This window comes from Gigantopelta aegis, chromosome 10 (genome assembly GCF_016097555.1).
Source record: "Gigantopelta aegis isolate Gae_Host chromosome 10, Gae_host_genome, whole genome shotgun sequence".
NCBI lineage: Eukaryota > Metazoa > Mollusca > Gastropoda > Neomphalida > Peltospiridae > Gigantopelta > Gigantopelta aegis.
Window position 1 is genome coordinate 87,923,014 of NC_054708.1, and position 7,017 is coordinate 87,930,030.

Sequence of the window (7,017 nt, forward strand, 5' to 3'; positions counted from 1 at the left end):
TAAAACAAGAACTCGATGCTCTTAAGGCCAAACAAAAGTCCAGTAGGGAAATAAACCAAGCCAGAAATCATTTTAATAAAACAACCAAAGATTTGACAGAAGCACAACTAACCATCCAGAACCAATCTCAGGAAATCAGTTCACTAAAAGCACAGCTAGAACAAACCCGTACAGGTACAAAAGAACTCCAAGAGTCTAAAAAGGATGTAGCATTGTTACAAAGTATAATAAATATTTTGACAGAAGACTTAAAAGATTCTCGTAACAGTAATGCAAATAATGAGGAGTATAACAAAATTGTGTGTCATGAAATGCAAACAGACATTGATGCTTTACATCAACAATCAACCAGTTATTACGATAAGCTTGTTCAACAAAACACTGAGTTAGAAAATCTTAGACGGGAAAATTATGAACTAGTTCAAAGACTAAATACATTGAGTAATACAACTTATCCACAACAGTGCATAAGACGAGACAACTATCACCGACGGTAAATAACGACCCATTTGATTATTAAATGTTTTTCGGAATCAATAATATAAACACTAAACGTATTAATTTTCAATAAATTCATAATCTTGAGATACCTAAACTGATATTAGAAAGTAAGCTTGACATTCACGTAGCCAAAACCATGTATACGTTTATACAGACGACAGCACCATCAGCAAGAGTGCCTGGATTCGAACTCGAAATAAACAGCCTGTCAACTACAACTGCAACAGACGTCGACTCAACGAGATTACGATACAAGCGAAAAACTTGTCTAATACATGAAACAGTTTATTTGTGATACCACATTTCGGACGCGGGACATCTATTTCAAGCACTGTATACAAACTACCTTAAAGAGTTTATTTGCTAGACACGAGGACGTGTCATTTCTTTCGGGCGGTGGATAACTGTCACAGTGCTAAACTTCAACTTTATAACAATACGGATTATATCTTTATTTTTACATGTGCATTAATTAGAATGAGTTAATAGGTAATCTGACGTCTGCCATGGTATCCAATTAGTGACATGCCAATCAAACCAATTAGTGTCAAGCACTAATTAAATATGTAACGGGCAATATAATACAATACAAGAAACTACATCACCAACTCGAGACTTCTTCTGTTCATTCTTTAACATTCATAAAAAAATACGCGGTGTTACTACGTTAAAGCCATCAACAAGGATATATGCGTGTATTGTATCAACTTATTCCCATGGCCATATCAAGATTGGGGGCTGAGACAAACTCCACCCAGGAAAAGACAAAAACAGAATTGTGTGTGTGTGTGTGTGTGTGTGTGTGTGTGTGTGTGTGTTTTACTGTAGAAACGCTGTTTTTTCCTAGTTGCAGAAGATCTTAATATATTACTGTTCCCTGGTTTGTTTACTTTACAGCAACCCCCTCCCGAATCCTTTAGTAATTAGTGTGGCTTAGATAAGGCCTCGTTTCATTTAGCATATAAATGTGGATGGATTTCTTTAATTTTCTAGCACAAAGCTTTGAATGTATCAGTTGTGTTTTACAACACTAGATGGACTTGTATAAAGTGGGCTTTATTTGCAAGTTAATACACATGTAGTTGGATTGTCTTACTTCTGTTTGGCGTCAGTTGGATATGTTCGTGGTATGGATGGTGTGACCTATATTTCGTCGTGTTTCTCTCTGTGTGGTTCCATTCAAGTTCGTACATGTCTCGTGTAATATTGCTGTTTTGTATTTTCAATAATGTCATTTCATCAGTAAAACTGTGTTTAGAATCATATGAATTTTGTTATTTTTAGTTCGTTAGTATGTGGGCTGTTCCACAAAGACGAGGTTTGCTAATAAAAACATTAATTGGATCTTATGCATGCCACGTGACACCCCTATTTTCGTGCAGGTGTGTAAAATGCCACACTTTTTATTGGCGTACTACCTGTGTTGATAGGCTTTTATATCAGTTTTATTTAAAATGTTAACATTAACATGATGCGATTTTTCAGAAAATAACAAGCGTTTTGAAACCATCAGATAAGGTGTCCAACGAGGTTGTTGGATCGTACAATCAAAAGCTACTGATTTATAAACCGACGGAAAGAAAAAAGAAAGGTTTTATATAATGACGCACTCAACACATTTTATTTACGGTTATATGGCGTCAGACATATGGTTAAGGACCACACATATATTGAGAGAGGAAACCCGCTGTCACCATTTCATGGACTACTCTTTTCGATTAGCATCAAAGGATCTTTTATATGCACCATCTCACAGATACGATAGTACATACCACGGTATATCAGTTGTGGAGCACTGGCTGGAAAGAGAAAATAGCCCAAAGGGTCCACCGACGGGGATCGATCCTAGACCGACCACGCATCAAGCGAACGGTTTACCACTGGGCTACGTCCCGCCCCATAAACCGACGGCTATTGGACGCCAAACATTTGATCATTCTGACAGTGTTCAGTGTATAGTTTGTTTACTTTAACGACCACACTAGAGCTCACTGATTTAGAAATCATTGGCTATTACATGTTAACACATTATATAATTCTGACCGATTTTTCAATTTAACGACACCACTAGAGGACATTAATTAATTAATCATCGGCCACGGAATTTCAAACATTTGATAATTTAGTACGTAGTTTTCAGGGAAAATTCTCCGTTAGCAAAAAGCGATCCTTTATATGCACTTTCCCATTGACATGCCAGTCGTGGGCTGAAATCCAATATAGTCCTACCGATACATGCTGCTCACTAACATCGTTTAATACCCTTTGGCATGCCAGTCGTGGGCTGAAATCCAATATAGTCCTACCGATACATGCTGCTCACTAACATCGTTTAATACCCTTTGGCATGCCAGTCGTGGGCTGAAATCCAATATAGTCCTACCGATACATGCTGCTCACTAACGTCGTTTAATACCCTTTGACATGCCAGTCGTGGGCTGAAATCCAATATAGTCCTACCGATACATGCTGCTCACTAACGTCGTTTAATACCCTTTGACATGCCAGTCGTGGGCTGAAATCCAATATAGTCCTACCGATACATGTTGCTCACTAACGTCGTTTAATACCCTATGACATGCCAGTCGTGGGCTGAAATCCAATACAGTCCTACCGATACATGTTGCTCACTAACGTCGTTTAATACCCTTTGACATGCCAGTCGTGGGCTGAAATCCAATATAGTCCTACCGATACATGTTGCTCACTAACGTCGTTTAATACCCTTTGACATGCCAGTCGTGGGCTGAAATCCAATATAGTCCTACCGATACATGTTGCTCACTAACGTCGTTTAATACCCTTTGACATGCCAGTCGTGGGCTGAAATCCAATATAGTCCTACCGATACATGTTGCTCACTAACGTCGTTTAATACCCTTTGACATGCCAGTCGTGGGCTGAAATCCAATATAGTCCTACCGATACATGTTGCTCACTAACGTCGTTTAATACCCTTTGACATGCCAGTCGTGGGCTGAAATCCAATATAGTCCTACCGATACATGCTGCTCACTAACGTCGTTTAATACCCTTTGACATGCCAGTCGTGGGCTGAAATCCAATATAGTCCTACCGATACATGCTGCTCACTAACGTCGTTTAATACCCTTTGACATGCCATTCGTGGGCTGAAATCCAATATAGTCCTACCGATATATGCTGCTCACTAACGTCGTTTAATACCCTTTGACATGCCAGTCGTGGGCTGAAATCCAATATAGTCCTACCGATACATGTTGCTCACTAACGTCGTTTAATACCCTTTGACATGCCAGTCGTGGGCTGAAATCCAATATAGTCCTACCGATACATGCTGCTCACTAACGTCGTTTAATACCCTTTGACATGCCAGTCGTGGGCTGAAATCCAATATAGTCCTACCGATACATGTTGCTCACTAACGTCGTTTAATACCCTTTGACATGCCAGTCGTGGGCTGAAATCCAATATAGTCCTACCGATATATGCTGCTCACTAACGTCGTTTAATACCCTTTGACATGCCAGTCGTGGGCTGAAATCCAATATAGTCCTACCGATACATGTTGCTCACTAACGTCGTTTAATACCCTTTGACATGCCAGTCGTGGGCTGAAATCCAATACAGTCCTACCGATACATGTTGCTCACTAACGTCGTTTAATACCCTTTGACATGCCAGTCGTGGGCTGAAATCCAATATAGTCCTACCGATATATGCTGCTCACTAACGTCGTTTAATACCCTTCTGTGTATAGTATTCTCTGAAACAGTACTCAAATGGAATAATTTGAAAAATAACACACACATTGTTTCATTTGTTTAAATAAAAAGACCCAGACTAACAGCAGAGAAGAAACCATACGATTCAACACCATGCGGGTACCGACTGACCACTGCTGTAGGGTCTGTAAATAATAAAATAAACACAATTGTTAATAATAGTAGTAATAATAGTAGTAGTAGTAATAATAATAATAGTAGTAATAATAATAATTATAATAATAGCAATAACAGTAATAATAATAATAATAATATTTAAGATCATATTGTCTGGGGTTACTTTGACAAGGGTTAAATATATATTTTCGTGATTAACATATTTTCAAGATAGTTACCAATCGTTTTACCAGAGTGAAGGAAGGAAGGAAATGTTTTATTTAACGACACACACAACACATTTTATTTACGGTTATATGGCGTCGGATATATGGTTAAGGACCACACAGTTATTGAGAGAGGAAACCCGCTGTCGCCACTTTTTCGATTAGCAGCAAGGGATCTTTTATATTCACCATCCCATAGACAGGATAGCACATACCACGGCATTTTGTATACCAGTCGTAGTGCACTGGCTGGGACAAGAAATAACCCATTGGGCCCACTGACGGGGATCGATCCTAGGCCGACCGCGCATCAAGCGAACGCTTTACCACTGGGCTACATCCTCTCTCCCACTTTACAAGAGTTTTCATCTGAATGCGAAGGTTTCTTCCAGCTGGGTAGGAGGCAGTGGTTTTGTTTGTTTCTTTGTTTGTGTGTTTGTTATTCTTTCTGCTTTCCACCTGGGGTGGAGAAAGTTTAGGCCTCCCACCCCACCCCACCGGCTCCCCGTCTTGTACGATTATATTCATATTTAAAAAACCCAAATACCGAACATACCTACTGTCTCTTAATTGTGTTGAGTGTATTTTAATGTTTGTGTCCTTGGTAAATGTTTTGTCTTTCAAAGAACGCAGGGCAGGATGTAGTTCATTGTAGGTACAAACTACGCACTGCATACCCCACCCCAAATCATATGTACTTGTTGAAGGGGCGGCAACCACTTTTTCCTGTCCAACCATATTCGGCCGGCTCCAGCATACAGTTGCTAAAACTTTACAAGCACTGTGTGTGTGTGTGTGTGTGTGTGTGTGTGTGTGTGTGTGTGTGTGTGTGTGTGTGGCAATTAACCTGTGACGTTTTTACCTGTTCATCTGACGTCAGCCTCCGCCGAAGAAGAGGCTGACGAGGTGCTTGACGCATTGGAACTCATTGTCGTTGAAGTGGCCGCTGTAGTCTGAGTCACAGAGATTGTATATCTGGATGATGGCCAGGTCCATGGTGGAACGCTTAATCGCCGGAACTCTCCTGAAACGAAGAGCACGTGTGTTTTAAACACGCAGTCTCACAACACAGGCATCTGTCCTCAAACAAACAGCACGTGTGTTTTAAACACGCACTGTCACAACACAGGCATCTGTCCTCAAACAAACAGCACGTGTCTGTTTTAAACACGCAGTCTCACAACACAGGCATCTGTCCTCAAACAAACAGTACGTGTGTGATAAACACACAATGTCACAACACAGGCATCTGTCCTCAAAAAAAAGCACGTGTGTGGTTAAACACGCAGTCTCACAACACAGGCATCTGTTCTCAAACAAACAGCACGTGTGTTTTAAACACGCAGGCCCACAACACAGGCATCTGTCCTCAAACAAACAGCACGTGTGTCATAAACACGCAGTCTCACAACACAGGCATCTGTCCTCAAACAAACAGCACGTGTGTAAACACGCAGTCTCACAACACAGGCATCTGTCCTCAAACAAACAGCACGTGTGTCTTAAACACGCAGTGTCACAACACAGGCATCTGTCCTCAAACAAACAGCATGTGTGTGTGTTAAACACGCAGTCTCACAACACAGGCATCAGTCCTCAAACAAACAGCACGTGTGTTTTAAACACGCAGTATCAAAACACAGGCATCTGTCATAAAACAAACAGCACGTGTGTGTTAAACACACAGTGTCACAACACAAACATCTGTCCTCAAACAAACAGCACGTGTGTTTTAAACACGCAATCTCACAACAAAGGCATCTGTCCTCAAACAAACAGCACGTCTTTTTTCAACACGCAGTGTCAGAACACAGGCATCTGTCATCAAACAAACAGCACGTGTGTGTTAAACACGCAGTGTCACCGCACAGACATATGTCCTCAAACAAACAGCACGTGTGTGTTAAACACGCAGTGTCACAACACAGGCATCTGTCCTCAAACAAACAGCACGTGTCTTTTAAACACGCAGTCTCACCGCACAGATGTCTGTCCTCAAACAAACAGCACGTGTGTGTTAAACACGCAGTGTCACAACACAGGCATCTGTCCTCAAACAAACAGCACGTGTGTGTTAAACACGCAGTCTCACAACACAGGCATCTGTCCTCAAACAAACAGCACGTGTGTTTTAAACACGCAGTTTCACAACACAGGCATCTGTCATCAAACAAACAGCACCTGTGTGTTAAGCACGCAGTGTCACAACACAGGCATCTGTCCTCAAACAAACAGCACGTATGTGTAAAACACGCAGTGTCACAACACAGGTATCTGTCCTCAAACAAACAGCACGTGTGTGTTAAACACGCAGTCTCACAACACAGGCATCTGTCCTCAAACAAACAGCACGTGTCTTTTAAACACGCAGTCTCACCGCACAGATGTTTGTCCTCAAACAAACAGCACGTGTGTGTTAAACACGCAGT

General features: G+C 41.0%; 1 long non-coding RNA gene across 1 annotated transcript in view; it reads right to left on the reverse strand.

Annotated features, from left to right (window-relative positions):
- Positions 1 to 4,293: 4,293 nt before the first annotated feature.
- Positions 4,294 to 7,017, reverse strand: part of LOC121382584 — a 47,686-nt gene continuing 44,962 nt past the window's right edge. The window contains exons 4-5 of the long non-coding RNA XR_005959185.1: positions 5,451 to 5,612; positions 4,294 to 4,390 (exon numbers count right to left, since the gene is read on the reverse strand). This is a non-coding gene — a long non-coding RNA (uncharacterized LOC121382584). The remainder of the gene's footprint in view (positions 4,391 to 5,450; positions 5,613 to 7,017) is intronic.